A 16,020-nucleotide genomic window follows, 5' to 3' on the forward strand; every position below is an offset into this window, starting at 1 on the left:
CGTTCTGATCCTTCCACGAAAAGCAGTACCGCATTTGCATTCCTTGCGCAGGCGGCCCGGTTCAAAGGCAGGGAAGAAGCTGCTGCGCAGGTGTCACAGCGCACCACGGATTCCTGAACTTGTCTGTCTGTCAAATGTACCCCAAAGTCGTCTCTGAAAGGCCTCATTTGGAAGCTGTCTGTCGTTATTCAACGCGGGAGAGTTGGTACCAGATTCCTGAATCATATTTTGGGGCAGTTCGCACGTTAGTGGCTCATTCAATCAGCAACAGCAATGAAATAATTTACACTCTCAGAGGAACCTTTGAACCTGTGCTTTCATAGCGCCGCTAATATTAAGGTGCGCCCCGAGATCTAAGCCATGTTGGAACTGAAACGGAGGAATCGACAGAGAGGCTACAGAATGACATCGCATCCATTTGGTTTTCTTTAAATCACTGACGAGCAGGAAAATGTAAAAGGGGAGAGCGAGTGGGGAAGTGAGGCGGTTGCAGCTCTGGTAAAAGTCCTTCTTTGTGATTCACTCCGCAAACAGAGACTTGAAGGTGACTCAGAGGCGTGTGAGCTCTTCACATCGAGATCAGAAAGCACTCAAGGGCAGTTAGCACCTCTTCCGGAGTGGGGGTGGGGTGAGGTAATTACCTTTTGACTTCTGTTACTATGTTCAGAAACTGCCTTTTCGATTGACTTGAACAGAAACTGCATTTCCAATAAGCACCATGGAAGTTAGCAAAATTTATTGAATCGCTTCTCGTCGATTGCCGCACAGGTTTCCGACTCAGTTGGCATCCACGTGGCTCATGTCCAGGAGTGAACATCTCTGCAGCAAATTGCACGGTTAAAGTAAAAGGCACGGAAAGTGGCATCTCGAACCGGCCCCGAGGTCAGAGCATGCTCACAATGTGATCTGTCGTTCTCGGATTGTAATGCGACCTCCGGTTTTAGGGTGGAGAACATTCTTTGGGACCCTTCTTCTGCAAAACAGACACAGTGACTGAATAAATGCTGCACGGTTTGATGTGGAACACGGCCTGCTCAGCTTTGTGCATTTTCCCTGTAGTCAGGTGTGTTTCGTGTTCCGTGTAAACGTGAAAGTCGTCCTGTTTCGAGCAATGTGTGAAATCATTTAGCAAAGCAAGAATCGAAATTGTAGTAATGTCTAGCAGCTCATGGTTATTTGACCGAAGTGTCCAAGTGTCTCTGCTGTCAAGATCGCGTTCGCCTCCCGCGCGGAAAATCGCAAACAGCTCTGCTGTTCCAAAGCGATTTGTGCTTTTACTGGAACCGAATGGAGACTATTATTTCATCGCTGTTGTGAAACAAAGTCCTGCGGTGACTCGACTCGTCGTTATTTGGTTTTTTGTCCAATGGGAAAATCGTTCCAATGAATTTCGGTGTCATATGTTATTGAATTTCTCCCATTTCCTTCATTTCCGTCCTGGAGACATCAGAAGGAAAAGGTAATCTAATCGAGACTGTGATTGGTGAAATTGACTTTTTATGGCCCGTTCTTATGATGTTCTTTCTATCTCTCTTTTCAGCATTGTCTGGAAAGTGGTGGTGCACTAACGCTGCAGTATGTTTGAAAGAGTAGTTTGGAATTGCCCTGTTGTTAGTCGTGAGATTACTTTATGACTCATGCCCTCGGACTGTGACACATTTAGCATTCATGCATCTCTCTGTCTGAAAATGCATTCGGCATGCCAGTTTTGTTTGTGTTCCGTGAAAAATGCTTTCTGTTTTGCGATTCGCTCAGCACATTACGAGTTAACAGGGTTTCTGAGGTAACTTCGAGCAGCAAAACTCCTCAATTGAGGTCTGGGAAAATTTCACGGAGTATGGTCAGTCGGGGCAAAATTAAGGAAGTCGTTCGTATCTGCAGTGTTTCACAATACTACCTTTCCCGTGAGCAGTCGAACAGACTAAACGATTGTGCCACAGACTGCGATGGAAAACTCCGCTAAAAAGTAATCCTTTAAAGCCAGTGTTAGCAACAAGACGTTATGGGGGTACACGGCGTGGAAACAGATATTTAGGTGTATCTCATCCATGCTCACCACATAACCAAAATTAAACAAGTCCCGTTCCCCAGCATTTGGCCCCAATCCCTCTAAACCCATCCTGTCCAGAAACTCATCCGATTACCTTTGCAATTTTCTGAGTGTAATAGCCTCCTCCACTTCCTCTGGGAGCTCATTCCATACACGCACAACCTTCTGTGTGGGAAATGTGCCTCAGGTCGTTTGTCAATTTCAGCCCACTCACCTTAAACCTATGCTCTCGAGTTTTCAACTCACCCCAAATTGGGTAAAACACAGAAATACTCAGTTTACAACCCTTCCATAAGATCATATCGCAGCCGTTACGCTGCAGGGAAAGTCGTCCCAGCTTATTCCACCTCGCCCTACGGTCCAAACATTGACGAAATCATTGTCTATATATTGTCATCAATTTCACGTGTCTTTTTTAACGTTTTCAAGATGTCAATTACGCTGGACAACAACGAGCGATTGGAAACAGAAAGGTGAAACGGAGAATGGCTTCAACTTTCAGTGCTGGATGCCACTGCGCCGCAGGGCGGCGACCGCGGCTGGTTTCTGTAGTGTAGTGGTCATCACGTTCGCCTAACACTCGAAAGGTCCCCAGTTCGAAACTGGGCAGAAACTGCTTGGTTCGTCAACTGCAGCCTTTTACATGGACAAGAACGGAGCTTTCTTGCTTGCTTTCCCATCTGCAAACCTGCCTTCGAATTTGCTTGAAAGAATCTGCTCTCGTAGTGAAATGTAAGGCAACTCCATTTAATTACTGTGTAAAGCATTATAAAGTTTTTCTCCAACCTGGTTCTGATGCATATGCCATTCTGTTTGAGAGTGTCCTTGCCGCGTTCTGATCCTTCCACGAAAAGCAGTACCGCATTTGCATTCCTTGCGCAGGCGGCCCGGTTCAAAGGCAGGGAAGAAGCTGCTGCGCAGGTGTCACAGCGCACCACGGATTCCTGAACTTGTCTGTCTGTCAAATGTACCCCAAAGTCGTCTCTGAAAGGCCTCATTTGGAAGCTGTCTGTCGTTATTCAACGCGGGAGAGTTGGTACCAGATTCCTGAATCATATTTTGGGGCAGTTCGCACGTTAGTGGCTCATTCAATCAGCAACAGCAATGAAATAATTTACACTCTCAGAGGAACCTTTGAACCTGTGCTTTCATAGCGCCGCTAATATTAAGGTGCGCCCCGAGATCTAAGCCATGTTGGAACTGAAACGGAGGAATCGACAGAGAGGCTACAGAATGACATCGCATCCATTTGGTTTTCTTTAAATCACTGACGAGCAGGAAAATGTAAAAGGGGAGAGCGAGTGGGGAAGTGAGGCGGTTGCAGCTCTGGTAAAAGTCCTTCTTTGTGATTCACTCCGCAAACAGAGACTTGAAGGTGACTCAGAGGCGTGTGAGCTCTTCACATCGAGATCAGAAAGCACTCAAGGGCAGTTAGCACCTCTTCCGGAGTGGGGGTGGGGTGAGGTAATTACCTTTTGACTTCTGTTACTATGTTCAGAAACTGCCTTTTCGATTGACTTGAACAGAAACTGCATTTCCAATAAGCACCATGGAAGTTAGCAAAATTTATTGAATCGATTCTCGTCGATTGCCGCACAGGTTTCCGACTCAGTTGGTATCCACGTGGCTCATGTCCAGGAGTGAACATCTCTGCAGCAAATTGCACGGTTAAAGTAAAAGGCACGGAAAGTGGCATCTCGAACCGGCCCCGAGGTCAGAGCATGCTCACAATGTGATCTGTCGTTCTCGGATTGTAATGCGACCTCCGGTTTTAGGGTGGAGAACATTCTTTGGGACCCTTCTTCTGCAAAACAGACACAGTGACTGAATAAATGCTGCACGGTTTGATGTGGAACACGGCCTGCTCAGCTTTGTGCATTTTCCCTGTAGTCAGGTGTGTTTCGTGTTCCGTGTAAACGTGAAAGTCGTCCTGTTTCGAGCAATGTGTGAAATCATTTAGCAAAGCAAGAATCGAAATTGTACTAATGTCTAGCAGCTCATGGTTATTTGACCGAAGTGTCCAAGTGTCTCTGCTGTCAAGATCGCGTTCGCCTCCCGCGCGGAAAATCGCAAACAGCTCTGCTGTTCCAAAGCGATTTGTGCTTTTACTGGAACCGAATGGAGACTATTATTTCATCGCTGTTGTGAAACAAAGTCCTGCGGTGACTCGACTCGTCGTTATTTGGTTTTTTGTCCAATGGGAAAATCGTTCCAATGAATTTCGGTGTCATATGTTATTGAATTTCTCCCATTTCCTTCATTTCCGTCCTGGAGACATCAGAAGGAAAAGGTAATCTAATCGAGACTGTGATTGGTGAAATTCACTTTTTATGGCCCGTTCTTATGATGTTCTTTCTATCTCTCTTTTCAGCATTGTCTGGAAAGTGGTGGTGCACTAACGCTGCAGTATGTTTGAAAGAGTAGTTTGGAATTGCCCTGTTGTTAGTTGTGAGATTACTTTATGACTCATGCCCTCGGACTGTGACACATTTAGCATTCATGCATCTCTCTGTCTGAAAATGCATTCGGCATGCCAGTTTTGTTTGTGTTCCGTGAAAAATGCTTTCTGTTTTGCGATTCGCTCAGCACATTACGAGTTAACAGGGTATCTGAGGTAACTTCGAGCAGCAAAACTCCTCAATTGAGGTCTGGGAAAATTTCACGGAGTATGGTCAGTCGGGGCAAAATTAAGGAAGTCGTTCGTATCTGCAGTGTTTCACAATACTACCTTTCCCGTGAGCAGTCGAACAGACTAAACGATTGTGCCACAGACTGCGATGGAAAACTCCGCTAAAAAGTAATCCTTTAAAGCCAGTGTTAGCAACAAGACGTTATGGGGGTACACGGCGTGGAAACAGATATTTAGGTGTATCTCATCCATGCTCACCACATAACCAAAATTAAACAAGTCCCGTTCCCCAGCATTTGGCCCCAATCCCTCTAAACCCATCCTGTCCAGAAACTCATCCGATTACCTTTGCAATTTTCTGAGTGTAATAGCCTCCTCCACTTCCTCTGGGAGCTCATTCCATACACGCACAACCTTCTGTGTGGGAAATGTGCCTCAGGTCGTTTGTCAATTTCAGCCCACTCACCTTAAACCTATGCTCTCGAGTTTTCAACTCACCCCAATTTGGGTAAAACACAGAAATACTCAGTTTACAACCCTTCCATAAGATCATATCGCAGCCGTTACGCTGCAGGGAAAGTCGTCCCAGCTTATTCCACCTCGCCCTACGGTCCAAACATTGACGAAATCATTGTCTATATATTGTCATCAATTTCACGTGTCTTTTTTAACGTTTTCAAGATGTCAATTACGCTGGACAACAACGAGCAATTGGAAACAGAAAGGTGAAACGGAGAATGGCTTCAACTTTCAGTGCTGGATGCCACTGCGCCGCAGGGCGGCGACCGCGGCTGGTTTCTGTAGTGTAGTGGTCATCACGTTCGCCTAACACGCGAAAGGTCCCCAGTTCGAAACTGGGCAGAAACTGCTTTGTTCGTCAACTGCGGCCTTTTACATGGACAAGAACGGAGCTTTCTTGCTTGCTTTCCCATCTGCAAACCTGCCTTCGAATTTGCTTGAAAGAATCTGCTCTCGTAGTGAAATGTAAGGCAACTCCATTTAATTACTGTGTAAAGCATTATAAAGTTTTTCTCCAACCTGGTTCTGATGCATATGCCATTCTGTTTGAGAGTGTCCTTGCCGCGTTCTGATCCTTCCACGAAAAGCAGTACCGCATTTGCATTCCTTGCGTAGGCGGACCGGTTCAAAGGCAGGTCACAGCGCACCACGGATTCCTGAACTTGTCTGTCTGTCAAATGTACCCCAAAGTCGTCTCTGAAAGGCCTCATTTGGAAGCTGTCTGTCGTTATTCAACGCGCGAGAGTTGGTACCAGATTCCTGAATCATATTTTGGGGCAGTTCGCACGTTAGTGGCTCATTCAATCAGCAACAGCAATGAAATAATTTACACTCTCAGAGGAACCTTTGAACCTGTGCTTTCATAGCGCCGCTAATATTAAGGTGCGCCCCGAGATCTAAGCCATGTTGGAACTGAAACGGAGGAATCGACAGAGAGGCTACAGAATGACATCGCATCCATTTGGTTTTCTTTAAATCACTGACGAGCAGGAAAATGTAAAAGGGGAGAGCGAGTGGGGAAGTGAGGCGGTTGCAGCTCTGGTAAAAGTCCTTCTTTGTGATTCACTCCGCAAACAGAGACTTGAAGGTGACTCAGAGGCGTGTGAGCTCTTCACATCGAGATCAGAAAGCACTCAAGGGCAGTTAGCACCTCTTCCGGAGTGGGGGTGGGGTGAGGTAATTACCTTTTGACTTCTGTTACTATGTTCAGAAACTGCCTTTTCGATTGACTTGAACAGAAACTGCATTTCCAATAAGCACCATGGAAGTTAGCAAAATTTATTGAATCGCTTCTCGTCGATTGCCGCACAGGTTTCCGACTCAGTTGGTATCCACGTGGCTCATGTCCAGGAGTGAACATCTCTGCAGCAAATTGCACGGTTAAAGTAAAAGGCACGGAAAGTGGCATCTCGAACCGGCCCCGAGGTCAGAGCATGCTCACAATGTGATCTGTCGTTCTCGGATTGTAATGCGACCTCCGGTTTTAGGGTGGAGAACATTCTTTGGGACCCTTCTTCTGCAAAACAGACACAGTGACTGAATAAATGCTGCACGGTTTGATGTGGAACACGGCCTGCTCAGCTTTGTGCATTTTCCCTGTAGTCAGGTGTGTTTCGTGTTCCGTGTAAACGTGAAAGTCGTCCTGTTTCGAGCAATGTGTGAAATCATTTAGCAAAGCAAGAATCGAAATTGTAGTAATGTCTAGCAGCTCATGGTTATTTGACCGAAGTGTCCAAGTGTCTCTGCTGTCAAGATCGCGTTCGCCTCCCGCGCGGAAAATCGCAAACAGCTCTGCTGTTCCAAAGCGATTTGTGCTTTTACTGGAACCGAATGGAGACTATTATTTCATCGCTGTTGTGAAACAAAGTCCTGCGGTGACTCGACTCGTCGTTATTTGGTTTTTTGTCCAATGGGAAAATCGTTCCAATGAATTTCGGTGTCATATGTTATTGAATTTCTCCCATTTCCTTCATTTCCGTCCTGGAGACATCAGAAGGAAAAGGTAATCTAATCGAGACTGTGATTGGTGAAATTCACTTTTTATGGCCCGTTCTTATGATGTTCTTTCTATCTCTCTTTTCAGCATTGTCTGGAAAGTGGTGGTGCACTAACGCTGCAGTATGTTTGAAAGAGTAGTTTGGAATTGCCCTGTTGTTAGTTGTGAGATTACTTTATGACTCATGCCCTCGGACTGTGACACATTTAGCATTCATGCATCTCTCTGTCTGAAAATGCATTCGGCATGCCAGTTTTGTTTGTGTTCCGTGAAAAATGCTTTCTGTTTTGCGATTCGCTCAGCACATTACGAGTTAACAGGGTTTCTGAGGTAACTTCGAGCAGCAAAACTCCTCAATTGAGGTCTGGGAAAATTTCACGGAGTATGGTCAGTCGGGGCAAAATTAAGGAAGTCGTTCGTATCTGCAGTGTTTCACAATACTACCTTTCCCGTGAGCAGTCGAACAGACTAAACGATTGTGCCACAGACTGCGATGGAAAACTCCGCTAAAAAGTAATCCTTTAAAGCCAGTGTTAGCAACAAGACGTTATGGGGGTACACGGCGTGGAAACAGATATTTAGGTGTATCTCATCCATGCTCACCACATAACCAAAATTAAACAAGTCCCGTTCCCCAGCATTTGGCCCCAATCCCTCTAAACCCATCCTGTCCAGAAACTCATCCGATTACCTTTGCAATTTTCTGAGTGTAATAGCCTCCTCCACTTCCTCTGGGAGCTCATTCCATACACGCACAACCTTCTGTGTGGGAAATGTGCCTCAGGTCGTTTGTCAATTTCAGCCCACTCACCTTAAACCTATGCTCTCGAGTTTTCAACTCACCCCAATTTGGGTAAAACACAGAAATACTCAGTTTACAACCCTTCCATAAGATCATATCGCAGCCGTTACGCTGCAGGGAAAGTCGTCCCAGCTTATTCCACCTCGCCCTACGGTCCAAACATTGACGAAATCATTGTCTATATATTGTCATCAATTTCACGTGTCTTTTTTAACGTTTTCAAGATGTCAATTACGCTGGACAACAACGAGCAATTGGAAACAGAAAGGTGAAACGGAGAATGGCTTCAACTTTCAGTGCTGGATGCCACTGCGCCGCAGGGCGGCGACCGCGGCTGGTTTCTGTAGTGTAGTGGTCATCACGTTCGCCTAACACGCGAAAGGTCCCCAGTTCGAAACTGGGCAGAAACTGCTTTGTTCGTCAACTGCGGCCTTTTACATGGACAAGAACGGAGCTTTCTTGCTTGCTTTCCCATCTGCAAACCTGCCTTCGAATTTGCTTGAAAGAATCTGCTCTCGTAGTGAAATGTAAGGCAACTCCATTTAATTACTGTGTAAAGCATTATAAAGTTTTTCTCCAACCTGGTTCTGATGCATATGCCATTCTGTTTGAGAGTGTCCTTGCCGCGTTCTGATCCTTCCACGAAAAGCAGTACCGCATTTGCATTCCTTGCGTAGGCGGACCGGTTCAAAGGCAGGTCACAGCGCACCACGGATTCCTGAACTTGTCTGTCTGTCAAATGTACCCCAAAGTCGTCTCTGAAAGGCCTCATTTGGAAGCTGTCTGTCGTTATTCAACGCGCGAGAGTTGGTACCAGATTCCTGAATCATATTTTGGGGCAGTTCGCACGTTAGTGGCTCATTCAATCAGCAACAGCAATGAAATAATTTACACTCTCAGAGGAACCTTTGAACCTGTGCTTTCATAGCGCCGCTAATATTAAGGTGCGCCCCGAGATCTAAGCCATGTTGGAACTGAAACGGAGGAATCGACAGAGAGGCTACAGAATGACATCGCATCCATTTGGTTTTCTTTAAATCACTGACGAGCAGGAAAATGTAAAAGGGGAGAGCGAGTGGGGAAGTGAGGCGGTTGCAGCTCTGGTAAAAGTCCTTCTTTGTGATTCACTCCGCAAACAGAGACTTGAAGGTGACTCAGAGGCGTGTGAGCTCTTCACATCGAGATCAGAAAGCACTCAAGGGCAGTTAGCACCTCTTCCGGAGTGGGGGTGGGGTGAGGTAATTACCTTTTGACTTCTGTTACTATGTTCAGAAACTGCCTTTTCGATTGACTTGAACAGAAACTGCATTTCCAATAAGCACCATGGAAGTTAGCAAAATTTATTGAATCGCTTCTCGTCGATTGCCGCACAGGTTTCCGACTCAGTTGGCATCCACGTGGCTCATGTCCAGGAGTGAACATCTCTGCAGCAAATTGCACGGTTAAAGTAAAAGGCACGGAAAGTGGCATCTCGAACCGGCCCCGAGGTCAGAGCATGCTCACAATGTGATCTGTCGTTCTCGGATTGTAATGCGACCTCCGGTTTTAGGGTGGAGAACATTCTTTGGGACCCTTCTTCTGCAAAACAGACACAGTGACTGAATAAATGCTGCACGGTTTGATGTGGAACACGGCCTGCTCAGCTTTGTGCATTTTCCCTGTAGTCAGGTGTGTTTCGTGTTCCGTGTAAACGTGAAAGTCGTCCTGTTTCGAGCAATGTGTGAAATCATTTAGCAAAGCAAGAATCGAAATTGTAGTAATGTCTAGCAGCTCATGGTTATTTGACCGAAGTGTCCAAGTGTCTCTGCTGTCAAGATCGCGTTCGCCTCCCGCGCGGAAAATCGCAAACAGCTCTGCTGTTCCAAAGCGATTTGTGCTTTTACTGGAACCGAATGGAGACTATTATTTCATCGCTGTTGTGAAACAAAGTCCTGCGGTGACTCGACTCGTCGTTATTTGGTTTTTTGTCCAATGGGAAAATCGTTCCAATGAATTTCGGTGTCATATGTTATTGAATTTCTCCCATTTCCTTCATTTCCGTCCTGGAGACATCAGAAGGAAAAGGTAATCTAATCGAGACTGTGATTGGTGAAATTCACTTTTTATGGCCCGTTCTTATGATGTTCTTTCTATCTCTCTTTTCAGCATTGTCTGGAAAGTGGTGGTGCACTAACGCTGCAGTATGTTTGAAAGAGTAGTTTGGAATTGCCCTGTTGTTAGTTGTGAGATTACTTTATGACTCATGCCCTCGGACTGTGACACATTTAGCATTCATGCATCTCTCTGTCTGAAAATGCATTCGGCATGCCAGTTTTGTTTGTGTTCCGTGAAAAATGCTTTCTGTTTTGCGATTCGCTCAGCACATTACGAGTTAACAGGGTTTCTGAGGTAACTTCGAGCAGCAAAACTCCTCAATTGAGGTCTGGGAAAATTTCACGGAGTATGGTCAGTCGGGGCAAAATTAAGGAAGTCGTTCGTATCTGCAGTGTTTCACAATACTACCTTTCCCGTGAGCAGTCGAACAGACTAAACGATTGTGCCACAGACTGCGATGGAAAACTCCGCTAAAAAGTAATCCTTTAAAGCCAGTGTTAGCAACAAGACGTTATGGGGGTACACGGCGTGGAAACAGATATTTAGGTGTATCTCATCCATGCTCACCACATAACCAAAATTAAACAAGTCCCGTTCCCCAGCATTTGGCCCCAATCCCTCTAAACCCATCCTGTCCAGAAACTCATCCGATTACCTTTGCAATTTTCTGAGTGTAATAGCCTCCTCCACTTCCTCTGGGAGCTCATTCCATACACGCACAACCTTCTGTGTGGGAAATGTGCCTCAGGTCGTTTGTCAATTTCAGCCCACTCACCTTAAACCTATGCTCTCGAGTTTTCAACTCACCCCAAATTGGGTAAAACACAGAAATACTCAGTTTACAACCCTTCCATAAGATCATATCGCAGCCGTTACGCTGCAGGGAAAGTCGTCCCAGCTTATTCCACCTCGCCCTACGGTCCAAACATTGACGAAATCATTGTCTATATATTGTCATCAATTTCACGTGTCTTTTTTAACGTTTTCAAGATGTCAATTACGCTGGACAACAACGAGCGATTGGAAACAGAAAGGTGAAACGGAGAATGGCTTCAACTTTCAGTGCTGGATGCCACTGCGCCGCAGGGCGGCGACCGCGGCTGGTTTCTGTAGTGTAGTGGTCATCACGTTCGCCTAACACTCGAAAGGTCCCCAGTTCGAAACTGGGCAGAAACTGCTTGGTTCGTCAACTGCAGCCTTTTACATGGACAAGAACGGAGCTTTCTTGCTTGCTTTCCCATCTGCAAACCTGCCTTCGAATTTGCTTGAAAGAATCTGCTCTCGTAGTGAAATGTAAGGCAACTCCATTTAATTACTGTGTAAAGCATTATAAAGTTTTTCTCCAACCTGGTTCTGATGCATATGCCATTCTGTTTGAGAGTGTCCTTGCCGCGTTCTGATCCTTCCACGAAAAGCAGTACCGCATTTGCATTCCTTGCGCAGGCGGCCCGGTTCAAAGGCAGGGAAGAAGCTGCTGCGCAGGTGTCACAGCGCACCACGGATTCCTGAACTTGTCTGTCTGTCAAATGTACCCCAAAGTCGTCTCTGAAAGGCCTCATTTGGAAGCTGTCTGTCGTTATTCAACGCGGGAGAGTTGGTACCAGATTCCTGAATCATATTTTGGGGCAGTTCGCACGTTAGTGGCTCATTCAATCAGCAACAGCAATGAAATAATTTACACTCTCAGAGGAACCTTTGAACCTGTGCTTTCATAGCGCCGCTAATATTAAGGTGCGCCCCGAGATCTAAGCCATGTTGGAACTGAAACGGAGGAATCGACAGAGAGGCTACAGAATGACATCGCATCCATTTGGTTTTCTTTAAATCACTGACGAGCAGGAAAATGTAAAAGGGGAGAGCGAGTGGGGAAGTGAGGCGGTTGCAGCTCTGGTAAAAGTCCTTCTTTGTGATTCACTCCGCAAACAGAGACTTGAAGGTGACTCAGAGGCGTGTGAGCTCTTCACATCGAGATCAGAAAGCACTCAAGGGCAGTTAGCACCTCTTCCGGAGTGGGGGTGGGGTGAGGTAATTACCTTTTGACTTCTGTTACTATGTTCAGAAACTGCCTTTTCGATTGACTTGAACAGAAACTGCATTTCCAATAAGCACCATGGAAGTTAGCAAAATTTATTGAATCGCTTCTCGTCGATTGCCGCACAGGTTTCCGACTCAGTTGGTATCCACGTGGCTCATGTCCAGGAGTGAACATCTCTGCAGCAAATTGCACGGTTAAAGTAAAAGGCACGGAAAGTGGCATCTCGAACCGGCCCCGAGGTCAGAGCATGCTCACAATGTGATCTGTCGTTCTCGGATTGTAATGCGACCTCCGGTTTTAGGGTGGAGAACATTCTTTGGGACCCTTCTTCTGCAAAACAGACACAGTGACTGAATAAATGCTGCACGGTTTGATGTGGAACACGGCCTGCTCAGCTTTGTGCATTTTCCCTGTAGTCAGGTGTGTTTCGTGTTCCGTGTAAACGTGAAAGTCGTCCTGTTTCGAGCAATGTGTGAAATCATTTAGCAAAGCAAGAATCGAAATTGTACTAATGTCTAGCAGCTCATGGTTATTTGACCGAAGTGTCCAAGTGTCTCTGCTGTCAAGATCGCGTTCGCCTCCCGCGCGGAAAATCGCAAACAGCTCTGCTGTTCCAAAGCGATTTGTGCTTTTACTGGAACCGAATGGAGACTATTATTTCATCGCTGTTGTGAAACAAAGTCCTGCGGTGACTCGACTCGTCGTTATTTGGTTTTTTGTCCAATGGGAAAATCGTTCCAATGAATTTCGGTGTCATATGTTATTGAATTTCTCCCATTTCCTTCATTTCCGTCCTGGAGACATCAGAAGGAAAAGGTAATCTAATCGAGACTGTGATTGGTGAAATTCACTTTTTATGGCCCGTTCTTATGATGTTCTTTCTATCTCTCTTTTCAGCATTGTCTGGAAAGTGGTGGTGCACTAACGCTGCAGTATGTTTGAAAGAGTAGTTTGGAATTGCCCTGTTGTTAGTTGTGAGATTACTTTATGACTCATGCCCTCGGACTGTGACACATTTAGCATTCATGCATCTCTCTGTCTGAAAATGCATTCGGCATGCCAGTTTTGTTTGTGTTCCGTGAAAAATGCTTTCTGTTTTGCGATTCGCTCAGCACATTACGAGTTAACAGGGTATCTGAGGTAACTTCGAGCAGCAAAACTCCTCAATTGAGGTCTGGGAAAATTTCACGGAGTATGGTCAGTCGGGGCAAAATTAAGGAAGTCGTTCGTATCTGCAGTGTTTCACAATACTACCTTTCCCGTGAGCAGTCGAACAGACTAAACGATTGTGCCACAGACTGCGATGGAAAACTCCGCTAAAAAGTAATCCTTTAAAGCCAGTGTTAGCAACAAGACGTTATGGGGGTACACGGCGTGGAAACAGATATTTAGGTGTATCTCATCCATGCTCACCACATAACCAAAATTAAACAAGTCCCGTTCCCCAGCATTTGGCCCCAATCCCTCTAAACCCATCCTGTCCAGAAACTCATCCGATTACCTTTGCAATTTTCTGAGTGTAATAGCCTCCTCCACTTCCTCTGGGAGCTCATTCCATACACGCACAACCTTCTGTGTGGGAAATGTGCCTCAGGTCGTTTGTCAATTTCAGCCCACTCACCTTAAACCTATGCTCTCGAGTTTTCAACTCACCCCAATTTGGGTAAAACACAGAAATACTCAGTTTACAACCCTTCCATAAGATCATATCGCAGCCGTTACGCTGCAGGGAAAGTCGTCCCAGCTTATTCCACCTCGCCCTACGGTCCAAACATTGACGAAATCATTGTCTATATATTGTCATCAATTTCACGTGTCTTTTTTAACGTTTTCAAGATGTCAATTACGCTGGACAACAACGAGCAATTGGAAACAGAAAGGTGAAACGGAGAATGGCTTCAACTTTCAGTGCTGGATGCCACTGCGCCGCAGGGCGGCGACCGCGGCTGGTTTCTGTAGTGTAGTGGTCATCACGTTCGCCTAACACGCGAAAGGTCCCCAGTTCGAAACTGGGCAGAAACTGCTTTGTTCGTCAACTGCGGCCTTTTACATGGACAAGAACGGAGCTTTCTTGCTTGCTTTCCCATCTGCAAACCTGCCTTCGAATTTGCTTGAAAGAATCTGCTCTCGTAGTGAAATGTAAGGCAACTCCATTTAATTACTGTGTAAAGCATTATAAAGTTTTTCTCCAACCTGGTTCTGATGCATATGCCATTCTGTTTGAGAGTGTCCTTGCCGCGTTCTGATCCTTCCACGAAAAGCAGTACCGCATTTGCATTCCTTGCGTAGGCGGACCGGTTCAAAGGCAGGTCACAGCGCACCACGGATTCCTGAACTTGTCTGTCTGTCAAATGTACCCCAAAGTCGTCTCTGAAAGGCCTCATTTGGAAGCTGTCTGTCGTTATTCAACGCGCGAGAGTTGGTACCAGATTCCTGAATCATATTTTGGGGCAGTTCGCACGTTAGTGGCTCATTCAATCAGCAACAGCAATGAAATAATTTACACTCTCAGAGGAACCTTTGAACCTGTGCTTTCATAGCGCCGCTAATATTAAGGTGCGCCCCGAGATCTAAGCCATGTTGGAACTGAAACGGAGGAATCGACAGAGAGGCTACAGAATGACATCGCATCCATTTGGTTTTCTTTAAATCACTGACGAGCAGGAAAATGTAAAAGGGGAGAGCGAGTGGGGAAGTGAGGCGGTTGCAGCTCTGGTAAAAGTCCTTCTTTGTGATTCACTCCGCAAACAGAGACTTGAAGGTGACTCAGAGGCGTGTGAGCTCTTCACATCGAGATCAGAAAGCACTCAAGGGCAGTTAGCACCTCTTCCGGAGTGGGGGTGGGGTGAGGTAATTACCTTTTGACTTCTGTTACTATGTTCAGAAACTGCCTTTTCGATTGACTTGAACAGAAACTGCATTTCCAATAAGCACCATGGAAGTTAGCAAAATTTATTGAATCGCTTCTCGTCGATTGCCGCACAGGTTTCCGACTCAGTTGGTATCCACGTGGCTCATGTCCAGGAGTGAACATCTCTGCAGCAAATTGCACGGTTAAAGTAAAAGGCACGGAAAGTGGCATCTCGAACCGGCCCCGAGGTCAGAGCATGCTCACAATGTGATCTGTCGTTCTCGGATTGTAATGCGACCTCCGGTTTTAGGGTGGAGAACATTCTTTGGGACCCTTCTTCTGCAAAACAGACACAGTGACTGAATAAATGCTGCACGGTTTGATGTGGAACACGGCCTGCTCAGCTTTGTGCATTTTCCCTGTAGTCAGGTGTGTTTCGTGTTCCGTGTAAACGTGAAAGTCGTCCTGTTTCGAGCAATGTGTGAAATCATTTAGCAAAGCAAGAATCGAAATTGTAGTAATGTCTAGCAGCTCATGGTTATTTGACCGAAGTGTCCAAGTGTCTCTGCTGTCAAGATCGCGTTCGCCTCCCGCGCGGAAAATCGCAAACAGCTCTGCTGTTCCAAAGCGATTTGTGCTTTTACTGGAACCGAATGGAGACTATTATTTCATCGCTGTTGTGAAACAAAGTCCTGCGGTGACTCGACTCGTCGTTATTTGGTTTTTTGTCCAATGGGAAAATCGTTCCAATGAATTTCGGTGTCATATGTTATTGAATTTCTCCCATTTCCTTCATTTCCGTCCTGGAGACATCAGAAGGAAAAGGTAATCTAATCGAGACTGTGATTGGTGAAATTCACTTTTTATGGCCCGTTCTTATGATGTTCTTTCTATCTCTCTTTTCAGCATTGTCTGGAAAGTGGTGGTGCACTAACGCTGCAGTATGTTTGAAAGAGTAGTTTGGAATTGCCCTGTTGTTAGTTGTGAGATTACTTTATGACTCATGCCCTCGGACTGTGACACATTTAGCATTCATGCATCTCT

The 16,020-nt window shown here is 45.8% G+C and overlaps 3 non-coding genes across 3 annotated transcripts; all 3 read left to right on the forward strand.

Moving 5' to 3' along the window:
- Positions 1 to 5,473: 5,473 nt before the first annotated feature.
- Positions 5,474 to 5,546, forward strand: trnav-aac (transfer RNA valine (anticodon AAC)). The gene has a single exon. It is a non-coding gene; the product is annotated as a tRNA-Val (tRNA).
- Positions 5,547 to 8,333: 2,787 nt separating this feature from the next.
- Positions 8,334 to 8,406, forward strand: trnav-aac (transfer RNA valine (anticodon AAC)). Its single transcript has one exon. It is a non-coding gene; the product is annotated as a tRNA-Val (tRNA).
- A 5,668-nt stretch (positions 8,407 to 14,074) lies between these two features.
- Positions 14,075 to 14,147, forward strand: trnav-aac (transfer RNA valine (anticodon AAC)). The gene has a single exon. It is a non-coding gene; the product is annotated as a tRNA-Val (tRNA).
- Positions 14,148 to 16,020: the final 1,873 nt, after the last annotated feature.

The sequence above is a fragment of the Chiloscyllium punctatum genome, unplaced genomic scaffold, assembly GCF_047496795.1.
Source record: "Chiloscyllium punctatum isolate Juve2018m unplaced genomic scaffold, sChiPun1.3 scaffold_156, whole genome shotgun sequence".
Classification (NCBI taxonomy): Eukaryota; Metazoa; Chordata; class Chondrichthyes; order Orectolobiformes; family Hemiscylliidae; genus Chiloscyllium; species Chiloscyllium punctatum.